General features: G+C 38.4%; 1 pseudogene; it reads left to right on the top strand.

The window, feature by feature from the left end:
* The first annotated feature begins 209 nt into the window (after positions 1–209).
* LOC149005649 (protein ANTAGONIST OF LIKE HETEROCHROMATIN PROTEIN 1-like) lies at positions 210–8,223 on the top strand (annotated as a pseudogene).
* The last annotated feature ends 11,094 nt before the right edge of the window (positions 8,224–19,317 follow it).

Here is a 19,317-nt window from a genome sequence, read left to right as displayed (position 1 = left end):
TGCAGTTTGAGATAAGAAGATGTTGAAGACCTCTCTTCACTTTTTTTGGGTTTTGTATCAGCAATCCGCTTGGATGTACATAGCGTTGGAAGTAGGATAATGACCGTCCAGCAAGGACCACGTGTTTGGCCTGAAAAAGGAGTCCCGTTTTTGAGGGGTTCAAGAAGGAGAAACACCAAGAGGTGGCAAAGACACATGAAGAGGTATAAATGATTGACCACTTGAGAACACAGGAAATAGATAGAAGGGGGCTCCAAAGGGAGGAGAACAAAGAAGGGAAAGACAAGAGAGGGGCCGAGAGGAGGGCGAAGAAAGGGCAGCAAGGGGACATCAGGGTAAGTATTGATGAGAGTAAGTACATGTTTGGACAAAGCCGTTGGAAAAAAAGAAGGGTTTTAGGGTGTTGTTTGAGGGGTTCTGAGTGTTGGTGATGAGGAAGATCAGCTGAGGTGAAGGTTTGTGAGTCTTAGGTAAGAGGTTCAGTATGAGTCATGTACAAAAATGACAACAGCGAGGGCCCAAGAGGGGGGGGATCGCGAGGGGGGCAACACGGCCGTGGGATCACGGTGGGAGGCAGGTTCAAGCTCATCAACCAAGCAAAAGGAACATTATAGCCGAACAGATTATCTGTAAGCCAATGTGTTATCGATCCATTGTTGGTTTGGCTGGTGCATCTTATATTTTGTATGATAGGTGATAACTAAACTATCAAATATACATGTAATTTTCAAAACATTCATTGAAAATGATAATGTGTTTGTAATTTTATTTGTTATTCTTACAACATAAGTTTAGATCGGTGGATTGGTGCTTTACTGAGTCAGTCAGCATCCTCCCATAGTCCAGATTTAAAATCTCTGCGCAGTAAGCTTCTAAAGGAGAAACTAATGTTGGTAGGAGACAAGTAATATCACAAAAAGAGCCATATAAGAATTTGATTGTAGCAATAGTATCAGAAGTGGGAAAGTGGGAGAAACCAATGTTGAACTCTGATAAGGGAAAACAACAACAAGGTGGGGTGGAACAGGTGAACAGATTAGTTATCTTATGAGTTGTGGCAAGGACGGAACTAATTAGATGCAAGGGAGCATTTGGCATGGAAGAGGTAAAGAACATGCCATTTATGGGGACAACCCTTACAATGGGGAGGTTCCACTAGTAAAACCCTGAGGCATGGATAATCCCATGAAAAAGCGAAAGGGAAAGAAAAACAAATACATAGAGGAGAAAAAGTAAGATAGCGGATGGGTCATCATAACACCACACATCTTGTTGATATGTATTATTTTTTGTGTGCATACCCGTGGAGATATATTCCCACCGTATCCATGTTGATATGATTTAAGTAGTGTACACAATGACAAAGAGACTAGAGACCTTCCACATGAATATCAATATTGGTTCTTTTTGTTTAGACGTTGAAGATGAATTAGTCCATTATCCTGATTCTATGTTTTGAATAAGCAGTTGTTGCTTACGAAACCAAAATGTATAGAGCGTGTGAATTTGTTCAATATGGTGTGAATTTCTATCTTTATATTTGTTTCAGTTGTGTCCATGAAAATTAAATTTTTACAAATGCAGAACGCTCCCCCCCCCCCCCACCCAAAAAAAAATAATAATAAATAATTAGACACACAAAAAGAATAGAAACCCTCGTTCTTCCTTTTAATTGTCTATAGCATCATGCACATGGTCTTTAGGACACTTAATTTATTCCCCGCTTGCATAAGTTTAAGAAATCCAATTTAATGAGTTCGTTGATTCGTTGACTCGTTGGCTCATTATGGTTCATAGACTTGATTAGATGTGGAACTAATCTTCCTTCTTATACATGCAAAATCCAGAAGAATGGCCATCTCTTTTGTTTCTTAATGCAGGGTTTTTTGACTTATTTCTAAACAATAATATCCCTTGGCTATGCATCTGTTTTGTTGAACAAAGACTTGATGAGAAGCTTACCTCCCATGAAACCTTTCGCTTGTGGGTACTCTCCATATTTTTTTTGCTCCTCACACTTAAAATTATGTAATTGCGAACTTGTAACTTCTCAGCTAGCTAGCTATCAAAGCAGAGATGAATTAATGAGTTTTTCAAACAAGGAGAGACTCTCTATATATAGACAATTGGTTTAAACCATGCATCACTAGAAAGCTTGAATTACAAGGGTGGGTTTTGGGATAAGATTTGAAAACCACACATGGGTTATATGAGTTTATCATTGGTGGATTGGTTGATTTTGATTGAATGATTATTAATCTGTATGTTTTGCTATTAATAAGGTATTCATTCTTGTTGGTGGGTCATGTATTTAGGGCATAAATTTAGATAAGGCACCCTCACCTAGATCAACATGAATGACGATGAGTTGATACTTGTTATGGTGGCACACAGCAGTTCTCACAATCATTGAATATATTAGAATAACATACGTTGAGAGGCAACCATATCGAGTAGATGCCCGACGTGGGTTTCTTGAAACCCAACGTTTTATTGGTGGCACCGAGCATACATGTCGTTCAGAAACAAGAATGAGCCAAAGATCCTTTTACCACTTGGTAAATTTATTGCGTACGACGGGGCACTTAGAAGACAACAAATTGGTGTTAGTTGAGGAACAAGTAACGATGTTTCTACATTGTCTTGGACACCACATTAAGAATTCGACTTTAAAGAGCCGTTTTGGGCATTCTGGGGAGACAGTGAGTCGACACTTTAATAAAGTGTTAAATGCAATGATGAAACGCACCCGTTGCTTTTAAAACCCCCTAGTCTCACCACACATCCGAAGATAGCAGGTGACCATCGCAGCTTCTACCCATTCTTCAAAGATTGCGTTGGAGCCATTGATGGATCTCATATACCAGCTTGGGTACTGTTGAAAAACATAGGAGGTTTCGAGATAGGAAGGGTCTTATTACACAAAACATTTTAGCGCATGCGACCATGACAAAAAATTCACGTATATACTTGCTGGTTGGGAAGGGTCTGCATGTGACTCCCGCATTTTGGATGATGCTCTCCATAGAGACGGAGATGGAAGATTAGTTGTTCCAAATGGTAAATTCTATCTTGCTGATGCTGGTTTTGCCAACCAAAGAGGTTTTTTGAGGCCATATCGAAATGTTAGGTACCATCTGAAGGAATGGAAGAGGGGAAATCTAAGACCCAAAAATGAAAAGGAGTTGTTTAACTTGAGGCACGCAAGGTTACGCCACGTCATTGAAGGTGCTTTTAGTTTGTTGAAGAGTCGCTTTAAGATATTGGCAACTCGAGCGGAGTTTCCTTTCAGAACTCAAGTTAAGATTGTGATAGCTTGTGTACTGCTTCACAACCACATTTTAAACCACAACTCATTGGAAGAAGAGGAAATGGCTTGCTCAGGAGTCGAGGGAGGGGTCGGGGCCAACAATGCCTTCCTCTTCCGCACCACGGTTGGAGGAAGATGAGGAAAGTAGTGATTTCGATGAAGAAGAAGAGAACCATGCAGAGTCATTCGATGCAGAAGCATTCAGGAATGACTTGGCAATACAGATGTGGAATGCATATGCAACAACAAATGCTGCAGATGATGAAGACATGGGATCAGATACTGAGTCGAATGAAATGATTAAATTTTTAATGTACTTCAATTTGTATGACTCCAACTGTTTGAGTTTGACTTTGGATTGTACCTTATTTTGTTTTACTTTGTCTCAGACTTTGTGGTATTATTTCATGTCTAACATTTGATTGCTTCAAATGTTAGCTTCAAATGTTAGAATTGCAACTGATCATGAATACTAGTGTCATCATATGATTGCTGCAATTTTGTTTGTAGCATATGTATTTTGATTGATCATAACTAGCAAAGCATCATATGTATTTACTTTTGTCCCTCAATTATGATTTTACCAGATGGACTCTCAAAATACAACAAATTCAAGAGGAAGAGACATAGCCTCATGGCCTATAGAAGTGTCTCTTTCTTTACTAGAGTTTTTCCTACAAATTCATGGCAGTGGTAGGGCAGGGAGACAATGGACTCGAAAAAGAGCATTGGTTGGGAATTAGTAGACAAATATCTGAAAAGCATGGCTCGAATTATGATTGGGAGCAATGCCGCAACCATTTTAGGATTTGGAAAACTAGGTTGCGAGCATTATCAGACTTGCAGAAACAAAGTGGACTTGGATGGAATCCAAGTGAGAAGAGGTTTGAAGCTGCCCCACATTTTTGGTCTGAAGTAAAGGTAACAACTATATTCACAAACCATCAATTTTTATAGATTAAAACACTTTCCTCATCGCTGTGCACATTAGCGAGAAAAAAGTGAGTGAATGTGAAGTGTTAATATAGTTGATTCAAAGTTGAAATTTTATAATTTGAATTTGTAGAAGAAGGAGCAAAAATACGGAAGGACCATTGGGCGCCCATTCACTTAGAGGTTGTGCCGCCTAGGTAATGAGATGGCAAGGCACGAAGGAACAGCACGAGACTACTTCAATGACTCCCACGAATTCACATGAAGCCTATGAGTTCAACATCCAATTGGATGACAATGAGATTGGCAACTCCAGTTCAGCCGGACTACTACACGACATGTCATGTACCCAATCTACACCACATGAAGTAGTCGATCTCGAGGTAGGCCAAGAGGTGATGAGCGGTCTCATGATTCCCACAAAGAAGAAGAAGAAAACTGAGTTGAAAAAGCATTGGTTCCTTGGAGAATATCTCTGTGCTTTCATAGACATGGTGAAATTTACTCATGAGAAGGCGAGAAGGTGAAGACAAGGATGAACTTTTACAAAATGCCATTAATGCAACAGACCTTGACTTGAGACTGGCTGCGTGCAAAAGACCTCTTTGGAAATCAAATCCGGCAGGAATGCACTACTTCGAAAAAGAGGAGGATAGGCCAGCGTCATCAAGTACTTCTTAGATAAATATGGCTAATGTCTAGTGCTGTTGAACCACCCAAACAATCATGATGTTTTGATAACATGACTTTAAGATTTAATTTAGGGTATTAACACTTTTAGAAGCTGAACTATAATATTGTAATATAAGTTTGATGGGTTTAATCAATCCTCCAATGGGGAGAATCTTTTACGTTTGGAAGAGTGGCACTCATGGCCTCCAAGTGAGTTAGATGAGTTATGAAGACTCTACCTTTATATATGTCTAGCAGTTTCTACAAATGCTTATTGTTTTGCTTTCAATTTTTAATTTGTTTATACCTTTTGGGTATACCAGCTGCTACCATGTTCTCTATCTCTTGTTCAATCTTTTTGTATTTATTTTCTTATTAGGAAAGGAAGCATGACTAGAGCTTCCATGAGATAAATATTGCTTGGAGATCAACTTTACAGCATATCTTGGCCCTCCACTAACCAAGTGACAATCACACTCCGCCTTGCATTATTAAAGCGGGTTGTTTTTTTTTTCTTATTCTTTTCTTTTCTTTTCCCAGTTTGAGTTTTACTAACTTCCTATTTTGTTAGTTTATGTCATGGGAAGAAATAGATTCTTTCTTTCATTCTTTATTATTTTTGTTTTTATTTATGTTTTTATGGCTTTTGTAAGTAAACATGTAATCAATACATAGCTTTTGTTATAAGTAAGCATGTAATCAATGCATACCTTTTGTTATAACTAAGCATGTGATCAATGCATAACTTTTGTTAGAAGTAAGCATTTATTCAATACATAGCTTTTGTTTAAGCACCGTAGGGAGCTTAGATCCTAGTTTGAGCCTATTTTGATTGTCCAATCCCAAGATAAAAATATCTCCCACAATGCGTCCACTTACATTTCAACCAAATAGCAAGGGTCTAAACCCTCATTTTGGCTTCGTTTGAGAAGATCCCGAACACTAGCCCAAACATTGATTTACATCGGATCATTAGAATGAGAGGCGGTAGTTAGGAATGTTACTGATTTACACGATTTACATCAGATCATTAGAATGAGAGCGGGGTAATATGCCACACTCTCGATAGGTAATCCCTCCATATTATTGTAATTGACTTTGAACTCCTAATATAAACTAAAACTAGATCAATTACAAGGCCACTATCATCCTCAAGAGATGTAATCAAAATTTTGTAAAGGTTCCTATTATCCTTTAAGAAGTGAGTAAAGGTGTTAATTCCCCGCCTATGGTATGGAAAGGGAATCACCAGTGGGAGTCTCTTTATATCTATAGAGGAGCATTCTTATTTAAAGTATTATTTATTTGATATATACCAACTGAATTTGTTTTACGGGTGAAGTGATGGGAGGTTACTATTGTGAAGATCAAACTTCAACGGAATGGAACAACAGCCTCCTTTGTGCTATTGTAGGCAAGGGAGGATGATCCTAATGACTTCAAGAACTAGGAAAAATCCAGGTAGAAAATTTTATAGGTGCCCAAGTGGTAGTAACCATCCAAATTTCTTTATTTGGCTAGATAATATGTCTGAGATTCATACAAAGGATGAGGGTTCTACAGCCAGCATCATATGACATCATGAACAAGAAGAATTTGGGTGTTGCGTGGAGCCCCTACCGAGCACGTGCACATTGAAATTTGTCAAACCGAATCACAATGTTCTATCATGGATTCTTATTCTTATGTGTGTGGGTGTTTTTACTTTCTTGTTATGTATTTTTGTTTGCAACAAATAGGTAAAATCTCATGTCTCTTATCTCACCTTATCCGTCATTTAACTTTTTCTTGAACAAAGAACCAATCGTGGTTCCTAGCTGTCCAAACCAAGTAATCAAAAAGAACTTGTAGATCTCCTTGACTGTACATGATAGAAAGAATGATTTTTCTGCTTTGCATTCACATTTAATTCACATTATGATGGGAAAAACAAAGAAGTTGATATTTCATCATGTTGTAGTTAGAATTTGAAAAGAATAGTATAAAGTCATTAACAGCTAGAAGAATATATCTATGAGGAACCGCCAACAGATTGGGTTCTTCAACCCCCCCCCCCCAACCAGCCAAAAAATCTATACAGGAGATGGAACAATAGACAGCCAAAAAAATCCATGTATTAAGAAGGAACGGAAGATGGAAGGCTTGTTATTTCATCCTTGGTATGGTTTTCTACCCACCTGCGTCATGGTATCCCGATTTGCGCTCTTTTATCGAATTTGGACATCGATTACTCGACATCTTTAATACTTCATACTTCTGTCACAGGGAACGAATGTTGTGAAAGGTTGGCATACTATGGCATGAGCACTAATCTGGTGAACTATGTTCAGCTTCGTCTAAATAAAGGAAATGTTGCTGCATCAAATACGTCACAAATTGGTCGGGAACCCGTTATGTTACACCACTGCTTGGAGCCTTTCTAGCTGATTCTTATCTGGGAAGATATTGGACAATTGCCATTTTTTCTATCGCGTATTTCTTACCAAGGATTTTAGTTGATGATTTGAATATCCCTTAAAAGCTTTTAGTTCATTCTCTATAATTATATTTCCTTGATAAATTTTATAGATTGATCCAGAGAATCAAATAGGTTTTGGAGATGGAACATAAATGAAAAAAGCAGCAGCTAGCTACGGATGTGTTGGGAATTGGGAGAATTATCTGTTATGTTTTAGTTATTTTGGGTAATGATCGTATGTCATATCAAGTGTGTTTCCAAGTTGTTATTCTTATGTAGCAGCTAGTCACCAACTGTGCTTTGAAGTTCATTTGCTTGTGGTTCAACTTGCAGATCAGCACTAGTCTTGAATGGTAATGGCTCTGATGTAGCTAAGCATTGTGTTCCTAGTGTGCCTAGCAAAAGGTAGTGTCATGATTTTTTCAAAATTTGAAGCCTGATCTCTCTACATATTTACTTACGGTTTTCCCATGGCAGGATCTCCAACACAAAGATACGATGACATAGCCATTCACCCCGATTGACTAGCCTAGCAGTTGGCCTTGCCGGAGGGGTCACAAGTTCACCATGTATTTCACATTTCAGTCCTGAAGCCATGTATTGCAGTTGTGCAACCAACAGCTACTTCCTTACATTTTCCAGCTCACGAGCTCCACTCCATGGTGCAGCAAATGCAGATATTGGTGCTTTAAAGAAAATTGTCACCGTGTTCATACCTTGGGGATTTTTTAAAATCCATGGGGACTCGCACAATCACCCAAGTGGAGGAGCTCAAGTCCATCATACGGCTACTCCAGATGGGCTAGTGGCATTGTGTTGGGCGGATAGAATTCTTCATGAACAGCACTGATGCTATGAGGAGTTTGAGTTCAGCTCTATCACTCACAACAACTGCTTTAGGGAACTACTTATTAAGCACTTTGCTTGTAATTATAATCACAAAAGTGACCACTGGGCATGGTAGCCTCGGTTGGATACCGGATAACTAAACAGGGGTCACCTCAACTACTTCTACGGCCTTGGCGGCGAGCGCATCAATTTCCGGTGTATCTCTTGATTGCCAAGTGGTTTACCTATAAGAAGGTAGCGAGTCTCAATGAAGAAGTCCATGCACGGTGTCGATAGCGTTTATGTTTCATTTTCTGTTTTATTACAAGATCCATTTTTATTTTTTATTTTTGGATTTGGATGTTTGTACCCATGGAAGTTAGGTGATTGTGAAAGTAAAAAAAAGGCCAACCCAAAGATGGAAGGACCAGCTAAAAAAAGGGAATAGAAGAAACCACAAAAGTTAGGCAAAGCTTTATCGTTTTGTTTAAAATAGAGAAGCAATCGCAATGTTTGTGTAAGCATGATTCATTGCTTTATATTCGAACCGATGAAATTTCCTGGGTATCATGATATGGGAGGAAATCATAATAGCTTTTGATGTAAACTATATTATGAAATTGATATTTTGGAGGTCTCAACCTCTAGGTCATTTACCAAAAAAACCTCTCAAGGTCATTCCATGTAGTTTGATAGTTCTCAAGTCCACGTCTAATCCTTTCCTCATCTATTTTGTGCATTGGGCTGTTAGTGTACTTTTTGACTTGGGCATAGAATTGCTATTGACTTATGTGGAATATGTAAGACCTATAGTAGAATTATGTTGATGGGACTAGTGATTGCATTAGTAGTTCATAGGACTAATATTTGCATAGGTTGAACTCAAAAGTCCAAACAAGCGGGGGTGTAAGATCGCCACTATTGCATCCTTGCTTTGTTCACAAAAAATTAAAAAGAAATTGAAATAAAAAGACCAAGACGTTTTCTCTCCATGTATTTGTCATTTTATTTGGATTAGAACACCAAAAAAAGGGTACGAAGTTCAGCGATTTCAACCCTCATTTAGGGGTATTTTAGGTCATCTTAGGCCCAAATTGGTGTTAACATAATTTAATGCTAATAAACACATTGAAATTATTGGTTTTGCCTAAAACTCACCTAAACTGATCTTTCTTGATCAGCCGATACAGAAAAAATTGGAAATCTAGAGCATTATTTAAACAATCAAAGCACAATATATATGCACAAACACAATAAACATTACTATACAATACTAGTATACAAATACAATTAAGTATATATTTGTGTGGCACCGCCTATATCATGCAATACCAAGTACTATGCTCGGTCAATTTGTCTTCCGAACAATAATTACCCGATGAAAAAACCTACAAAGCTCCAGATCGGTGAAACCGAACGCGCAAACAATACTATATCGGCAAGAATGAAACGAGATTACCGCATATGTTGAAGATCAAAGGAAAATATGACAAAAATACAAAAAATAGGAGAGAGAATGCGGGAACGGTGGATGCAATTGCTAGCCTACTAGTGTTAGGCACCGGCCTTTCTTCATGGTTGATTTATTGAATTCTTCATGGTTGATTAATTGAATTTTGTAAATAATTGTTATGCTCAGCATTAATTAAATCAAATAACAAAGCGATTCACTTAATCATGGTAACCAAACAGTGATAGATACTAAGGTAAAAGGGATTCACTTTCGAATCGGGGTAACCAAATGGTTTTCGAGATTCACTTTCAATCGGGGTAACCAAACAGTTTTTTACGAATATGATTCCGCTCACCGGGCCCCGCGACGCCGGGGGGGAGGTGGGGGGGGGGGGGGGCCCCAACCGCGCGGGGGGGGGGGGGGGGGGGGGGGGGGGGGGGGGCCCGGGGCACCCCCCACCCCCCGGGGGGGGGGGGGGGGGGGGGGGGCGGGGACACGGGGGGGGACAAAAAAAAAAAAAAAAAAGCATAGTGCTGTTGACTGTTGTTCAACAATTAGATAATCGAGCTTTGTCGTTTCCTTTGGTTTCCTTAATTAAATAGTGGCAAACTACCTTTGTTGTCAACTCTTTTATTCACCTGTGAATATGTGATTAGTTTATCTTCCCATTCATGCTTTGTTCCACATAGAATGTCTAGTAGAGAAATCAATATGCAGAACCCACTATAACATTTCCTGCTGGATGTCGCTGACGAGTGCAAATAGGGGAATAATCAAGGTTCAAACAGTCTCCCTCTCTCTGTCTAGGGTTGGACCTTGAACCATGACCTGCGAGTTCATCTACGTCAGGGGTTTCTTCCTAATTCAACAGCACAGTCAAGATGAGGTAACGACTAACGAGTGCTACCCAGCAAGGGCCCTGGCTCGTTAAGAGCCATCTAATTATTCTGCAGAAGTGGGAACCAGAGGTGCCGGTGGATGAACTGGGATTCAATGAGTTTGCAATTTGGGTTCATGTTTTAACTAGATTCCCATCATTTGTTTCTTTTGTGGGCGTGTAGGACCCGTTGGTCATGATTCCCGCAGACGCGGTTGAAAATCCAAATAGTGTGGGTACTCATCATAAAAGACAAACCCACCGAAAGCGGAGAGAAAGAAGAAACCCACCAAAAGAAGAGAGGAAGTTTCCTCTCATCTCTCTTTTGCCCACACTTTTTGACAAAACAGAGAGAGTTTCTCTTCCACGATCTTCCAGCAAAAGAAATTTGGGAAAATTACAAGATTTGGCTACATTTAGGTTTTCGTTTACAAAAGTAGCTACCTTATCTTTCATTTTACGAAACTAAATAAAAGCATGTTTGAGTTTTCAAAACTAACCACAATAGTGACTCTGCCCTCGTTTTTGGCGATTTTACCCTTGAAATAACCTTGGCAGGCAACTATCAGGTCCGACGTATTCCTCTGGCACCACCACCCATGGAGATCGGTGATATTTCTTCATCTCCTTCTTGCAACCTCAACCTACTCTTCCTTTGTTTTTTTTTTCTTTTCTCGCAATTTCACTTTTGTTCCTATCGCCAGACCACCTCCACCCCTCTCTCTCTCTATATGGTTTTCACGCCCCTTTCAGCTCTGGTGGGTGGTGGGATGGTGGGACCAGCTGTCCAGAATGGCATGGTGTTTGGTGGTTTTTCATCTTGAATCTTGAGAAGAACAGTCAATAACAGAGGCGTTCTTTGTGATGCTAAGAGACCCAGAAATTTGATGTTTCTTTCCTTTAATTCGATTTAAGCAAACTGCTCCAATGACTCAATTTATATAGAAGATTTTCAGTAATTTTCCACAAAGGTGCTCCTGCCTCTGTTTTTGCCATTGAATCCTGATTCAGCTTGGATAACTAGGCTGAGAGATTGAAAAGAAAAAAAAATGAAAATACCTTGGAAATCGAAAGATTCAGCAGGTAGAATTGAAGAAAACAAGAGCAAGGTTGGTGTTTTTTTGGCTTGGATTGCAGGAAGAGGATTGATCGGACGGACGGCAAGATTATCTAGGGTAAAAATGTTAAAAAAAAGAAAGGTCACTGTTTTGGCTAGTTTTGAAAATCCAAACTTAATTTTACCCAATTTTGTTAAGTAAAACATTGGTTGAAAAACCTAAATATAGTTAATCATGTAATTTTCCCAAGAAATTTTGACACAAACAAAACGACAATTGTGTTCATAGTATATATGGAGTTTTTGCCACGGAAATTTTTTTCTGTGGCATATAGGCTCCTAAATATTACGTAGACTTTTTGCCATGGTTTATTTTTTTCATGGCAAAAGCTCCGTTACAATTAGCACTTTTTCTTGTAGTAAGATGTAGTTTACTAAGGGCCTGTTTGGATTCAGATGGAGACTTTCTATAATGGTTTAAGTGGACAAACTCGATCCATAGTGGATGCATCAGCAAATGGGGCTATATTGGCAAAGTCTTACAATGAGGCTTATGAAATTTTGGAGAGGATGGCCAACAACAACTACCAATGGCCAGCTGAAAGAGTTGCTGCAAATAAGAGAGTGGCAGGAATTTATGAGTTGGATGCAGTGACAACCTTAATTGCACAAGTTTCATCCTTAACTAGTGTGCTAAAATTTGTAAACTTGGCTGCAACTGTCCAAACTCAACAAAATCCAGCAGTCTCTTGTACATATTGTGGTGGGGGAGCATGTCTTTGATAGTTGTCCATCTAACCCAGAATCAGCCTACTATGTTGGTAATTCCAACAAAGCTAATAACCCATATTCCAACACCTATAATCCTAGTTGGAGGCAGCACCCTAACTTCTCTTGAAATGGTCAAGGACAGAATGTAGGCCCATCTTCTATCCCAACTCAACTTTATCAGCTTCCAAGTGCTCAACAGCAAGTGAAGACTTAGCCTATGGAACCTTCTTCATCAATAGAGCTTCTATTGAAAGAATATATGGCAAAGAATGATGCAATTATTCAGAGTCAAGCATCTTCATTGAGAAATTTGGAAAATCAAGTTGGGCAGCTAGCTAATGCTTTAAGCAACAGACTTCATGGATCATTGCCAAGTGACACAGAAAATCCTAGCGTGAAGGCAAAGAGCATTGCAAGGTTATTTCATTAAGGAGTGGAAAACCTCTAGAGCCACCTCAGTTAAAGTCCACTAAACCGAAGGAGCCTATTTCTGTCCAAGAAGAAGGGGAAAATGAAGATCCAGTGGCTGTTCAAAAGGAACACATTAATTCTGAAAAACAAAGTGCTGAATAGAGTGCTAACACAGCAATGCAACAAAGTTATAAACCACCTCCTTTTCCTCAAAGATTTCATAAGCAGCAACAAGACCATCAATTCAAGAAATTCTTGGATGTTCTAAAACAACTTTACCATTGGTAAAAGCACTTGAACAAATGCTAAATTATGTGAAATTCATGAAAGACATCCTTTCAAAGAAAAAGAGATTTGGAGAGTTTGAGACAGTGGCAATGACACAAGAGAGTAGTGCCTTCTTGCTGAACAAGCTTCCTCCAAAATTAAAAGATCCTGGAAGTTTCACCATTCCTTGTGCTATTGGAGATAATTACATTGGAAGAGCCCTTTGTGATCTTGGAGCAAGTATCAACCTTATGCCAATGTCAATTTTCAAGAAGCTTGTAGTTGGAGAAGCATGGCCAACAACAGTGACCTTACAATTAGCTAATAGATCTCTTGCTTACCCAGAAGGAAAAATTGAAAATGTTTTGGTAAAAGTAGATAAATTTATTTTTCCTGCTGATTTCATTGTTTTGGACTTTGAAGCAGATAGAGATGTGCCCATAATTCTAGGAAGACCATTCTTAGCAACTGGGAGAACGTTAATTGGTGTAGAGAGAGGAGAATTGACAATGAGGGTTAATGAAGAACAAGTCGCATTCAATGTTTTGAAGGCAATGAGATCTCCAGATGCAATAGAAGAGTGCTTTGTTGTGGATGTCATTGAAGAGCTGGTTTTAGAAGAGTTGGAGACAGAGTGTATTAAAAACCCACTAGAGCTTTCTTTAGCAATAGAAATTGAACAAGTGGATGATGAAGCAAGTAGATATATGGCTTGGTTAGAGGCAAGACCAGCAAAGGCATTTAGAGGGAATGCATTTGAGCCTCTTGGGTTAGCTAAATGTGAAACTAAACCCCCTAAACCATCAATTGAAGAGCCACCTATGTTAGAGTTCACATCTCTTTCAAAACACTCTCAGTATGCCCATTTGGATGCAGCCAAAACACTCCATGTTTTTGTTTCAGCACTTCTAACAAAGGAGCAGGAAGATATGCTACTTGAAGTGCTGAAGAAGTGTAGAAGAGCACTGGGATGGAGTATAGTAGAAATCAAAGGGATCAATCCTTTAGTGTACAAGCTTAAAATTTGGTTGGAGAAATGTTGCAATAGGTATGTGAAGCAGCAAAGGAGTTTGAGTCCAATTATGGAAGGTACGCAAGAAGACATCACTAAATGGCCTTGGGAACTAGAACATGCAGTGGATCAAGCATTATTGGGGTGCATCATTGGAGCGGGACAAATCTTCAATCATCCTTCAAGATGCTTAAAAAGAAGGGAGGCCACCCAGATTTCATTATTTTTAGTCTAGTTGTTAGCTATTAGTTCATTAGATGTTTAATAAAGTCATGGGTAGTTTACAATTTGTGATGTAAAATTGACAGATGACTTGCTGACATGTATTTTTGATGTGCAGGGAGTGTGGGGAACAAAAAGAGATTGAGTGGTTGTTTTGCCAAATTTGGCAATAAACCAAACCGCTGAACAGAGCATGTTTACATGTCTCACTATCTTTGTCATAGCTTTGCTGCAACAAAGTTTTGATCCTCAGCTGCAGGTCTTACATTCTCTGTTGAAAATTACATTCTGTGTTCGTTGCTATAGAAATGCTACAGCAACACCACAACAAGGATAAAACCACTCACTTGACCCGGTTTAACCTCAAACCCAACCAACCCATCGTTTCTACACTTCTAAACCTCTCCTAAACCATTGCTGACCCATACTGACTCAACCCAATTTAAACCAATACCAACCCAAACCCATCAAACCCCTCATTTTCAAAACCAAAACTCACCAACACTCAAAACACCCAAAGCAACCTAACGACACCTTCATCGTCTCCACTGCAACTCCTCAGTATCACATCCTTCATCCTCTGCTTTCATCACAAAACTTTCACCTCCATTTTCCTACATTTGCCCCTCTCTGCACCTTCTTCTTCACCGATAGTCCCTATCCCACTAAAACCCTAACTTTTTCCCCCATTCTACAATCGAATCGCTTCTCAGAGGACTACCGGTGCTGTACTGGGCTTCGTGCACATTTTTTTTTATGTTTCGACACTCCATCTTCCCTACACCACATCAGCTAAGTGTTCTCCCCATCACTTTTCCTTTATTCCCTATTTTTGAAATTTCTGATTTGCTGTGTTTGTGTCGTATGTTTTTTTTTTTTTGTGGTTTGTGTGTTTGTTCATGTCTTGTCTTAGTGTTGGTTTTCATTAGGCTATGTGCAATTTTTTTATTTGTTTTAGGCACTGTTTTTGAGCTACTGTTCATTCATTACACTGTGTCAAGATCACTTGTTTTTTTTTTTATTTTGTTCCTCAATTTTTTTATTTGTTTTCTTCATTGATTATCTGCATTATGTGGCTGCCCGTGACCGCGCCCTTGAGTCTAATTTAAGGATGAACAGCACCAGGTTCCAATTTTTCCCCGCTTTTCCCACCCAACTCTTTGCTAATCCTTGGGGCCCAGAAGGGAACTACATTCCAGCTGATGTAGATGATGATGATGAAGATGAAGCTGATGCAGCTGATGATGATGATGCGGCCTAGCTTGTTCAGGGAAGTCCTGTTCTCTTTCTTCTTTTACTTTGTTTTTCTTTTTATTACCTTAATTGCTTTTCCTTTCTTTCGTTGTGAGGACACTGCTCCTCTTTAGTTTGGGGGTACTATGCTTGCTTATGTTATCTTGTCATCTTGTTTGTACATATTTGTTTTGAAAGTGTTTTGTGTAGTCAATTTGGCTTGTCATGTAATTTGGATGGTTGTTAATGAATGAGAATGTTAGTGCCTCTTAATCTAATTTTGTTGGAGATCTTAGCACTAGTCTACTGTAATGATCTAATGTCTGCATTTACTCATTTCTGTGATGTCATATTATTGATGCACCAAGTGATGTTTCAAGCTCTGGAGAACTTGGGAAAAGTCGGATCAATGTGAGAGTTTAGGATTTTTAGAATTGGTTGAATGAGAACCTTGAGCCTTACACATTAGGGGTCCCCATTTGGGTGTTTCCAGGAATTTTTCTGCGTGTTGTAAGTTGGCTGAGGTTTGACCCCCTCCCCTACCCCATAAGAATAATGCTTCGCTATTTTGGGCCGCCTAGTAACCAGGAATATGCATGTAACCCATGTATATTCTTGACGTTAACAGTGGCTTGGAATATGAGCACATATATATTGTAAAAAAAAAAAAAAAAAAAAAAAAAAAGAAGAAGAAGAAGAAGAAGAAGAAGAGAGAGAAAGAAAGAATAATGCTCCGCTGATTTGGGCTACCTAGTAACCCATGTGTATTTTTTACGTCAACAGTGGCCCGGAATATGAGCATGCAAAGACACTCTTATTTGTGATCTTGTTGAGTAACTGGGTATCTTCATCACAAATGAGTGATATTCGCGTAAAAAGGCAGGATGACAACAGCAGTTTAAAAAAAAAAAATAGTTCATAAAGAATAAGTTTGCGTGGCAAATGCTCTAAATAGTATGAAACAAGTTCTTGGGGGTGTAAAAGGATATGGGTCCCTAATTAGTGGAGAGGTAATCATTTAGTCAACATATTAGATCAATGAACTAAACTTAAGGACCATGATTTAGCTGGACTAGGGTAATCTGGGGCAAGATTCTTAACTTTCACACACACACTTGAGAGCATCCTGATGAGTAAAATATGGCATCTAAGAGTTATTGGCCAGACGTGTTGGATCGAAAAAATTAGAAAATGATTGGGAGGCAACTTCTATCTAACACCCATCCTATTGCATGATTAAGCCAAGTTATTTGCTTTTCTTTTCTTTTGATCTCTTAATGCTTTCATTAGTAGTTAGTTGGTATTTTCACTTGTCTTTATTGCTCAAGGTCAAGCAATGTCTTAAGTTTGGGGGTGTGATAACTCTATGAAATAGAGTTAAGATTGATAACTTTATACTTGAGATGGCTTGATTTAGGAGTATTTTGTCTTTGTTTTAGTGATAGTATTCATTAGATGTTGTCTTATTTAGTCTTAACATGTTGTATCTTATTTAGTTCATTATTGTCACTCTTACATTAATTTTTCTTTAGATTTGTGGATGAATTTGACCATTTATCTTTCTCTTGAAAAATGTAGGTAAAGAGCCATAATATGAGAAGAAATTGTCCTCTAACTTTGCTGTGAAGTTTGCTGTAGCAATACGGAGCAGAATATTCTTAGATCCAATACAAGTGGAAATGACCAGAAGGGGCTAACTTAAGAGGGCATTATTCTTGTAAATATATGATTGTTCTCAGCCCTTGATCTCAGGAGGAATGTTCTAATCCTATGGCCAGAATCTAACCTAATGATTGAAGGCATTTATGGAAGAACGAGAAGAGAGGCAAAGATGAAAAAGAACATTGCAACACATGGCTAAGGGAAGGGAATAGAGGACACGGCTGAAGCAAGGAGAAGAAGAACCAGAGTTGGAATCATTGCGGAAGCAAGGAAAGCTGCTGGAGAAGAAGGCTGGAGCTCTTGTGGAAGCATTGAAGCTTTAGTTTCTTTTCATTTTTATAAACTTATCTTCTCATCTTCTAGCTTAATGTTAACTATAACTACTGTTGTGTTTTTAATGACTGTTATTGGCTAAACTTGTGTTGTGTTGGGATGATAGTAGTACCTAAACCTGAATTTTGAGATGTAATTATCATGTGTTCTTTAGTTTTACTACAATACAACCTTTTGTCAATGAATTCAACATGATATATATTGATTAATTTTGGTTCTTGAATGATCTTTCATGAACGAATGCTATGATTGAGTTAACTGGGAAGTTAATGCAGCCTAGATGCTTGTTGAATTGTGTGAGTTAGCATAATCTTTAATTAGTTTATGTTAATTAGTAGGTTGGGTAGGAATACCCGATTACCTCACATGGCCATGATTGGGATTGGGTTTAAATTGCATTCATATTTCAATTCTTCATAGGAATATGTAGATGTTGATTTAGGATGCTAGCTTATGTGTATTGGAAAATACCATATTGCCATTCATTCCAAGTTCTTGATATATTTTGGGGTTGTAGTATTACTTTAGTATTTGCATTATACAATTCAGGGGAGGGGAAACTTGATTCCCAACACTCTTTTCACTCACTAAGTTACCTCTATTGCTTAATCTCCATTTTAGTTCCTTAGTTTTATTACCTGTTATTTGGTTATTTAGTTAGTCAATCACAAATCAACCTTGTTAATCTCGTTTAAATCAATTTCACTTTTACATTAAAAGTTAGGGATAGAATTCTCCGTGGGATCAATACTTTACTTATCATTTATTACTTGATTGCGATATGTACATTTGAGTAATATCTTGAGATACAAGCAACAAGTTTTTGGCGCCGTTGCTGGGGAATTTTGTCATTAATAATTAGTGTCGAAGTAAGTTTTAGTTTTATCTACTGAAATTTCTTTACTTTGATATTAGTTTTCTTGTATTCCCAGGTGCTTTTACCCCTGCCCCCCAAAAAAGAAAAAAATGCATATGAGATTGGTGGCTTTGCAATGCTAAGCTATGCCGGAACCATTGTATTCCATCTGGTTCTACCATTTAACCACTGTGCATCATATAGTGATTACCATCTTAGCATTTTTAATTATAAAATATAGTGTACAACTTTGTTTGTGGACTTCTGTTAGAATCTCTCTCTCTCTCTCTCTAAAACCATTTCTCATCAATGTTTGTTGGGGGTAAGGTTGGGTAGGAAAACAGCCTTGGATTCGACCCATATATTGAAATTAGTAAAATCATTATCTTGCATATTATCAAGTTTAGATAAGAAAAAAAATACTTAAATTCATAAATAATCTACACCAAAATCCTGGAGTTCTATGAGTTTGCTCTTGTGGTCCACCGTCCATATTTTCAACAACTCCGTAGTGGGTAAAGTTCAGTATATTCTGTTGTTTGCATCTTGACACTTGAAGTAACATTCCTGGAAGGGGTTATGACCTGTAGAATATTGATTCATCATCTTTATCCTATAGGTTAGGAAGCAGCAACTTTGATCAAAATAAACCCAGACTACTTCTCTCATTGATTGAAGACTTTTTTTAAGCTAATTATGCCATGCTGAAGCTTTATATTTTCTTGGGTCTCTCTTTTAATAACTCATGTTGTAAATTTGATGGGGGGGGGTTCCTTAGAAGAAAACCCTCTTCCCTCTCTGATGCAAATGAGATTTATAATACCAGAAGTTGTGCCCTCACATATCAACCAATACATTTTTCCTTTTGGCCCTGTTTTCAATTGGGCTCTGCTTTTTGCTACAGGGTTGTAGCAATCCCAACTCAGGGGAGAGCTACTATTAAGGGAGGTTTTGCTGATAAG

The sequence above is a fragment of the Hakea prostrata genome, chromosome 9 (assembly GCF_041222555.1).
Source record: "Hakea prostrata isolate BN-2017 chromosome 9, UWA_Hpros_2, whole genome shotgun sequence".
Classification (NCBI taxonomy): domain Eukaryota; kingdom Viridiplantae; phylum Streptophyta; class Magnoliopsida; order Proteales; family Proteaceae; genus Hakea; species Hakea prostrata.
Note: the sequence above shows the minus strand (reverse complement) of the source record. Positions and strands in the feature narration are given on the sequence as shown.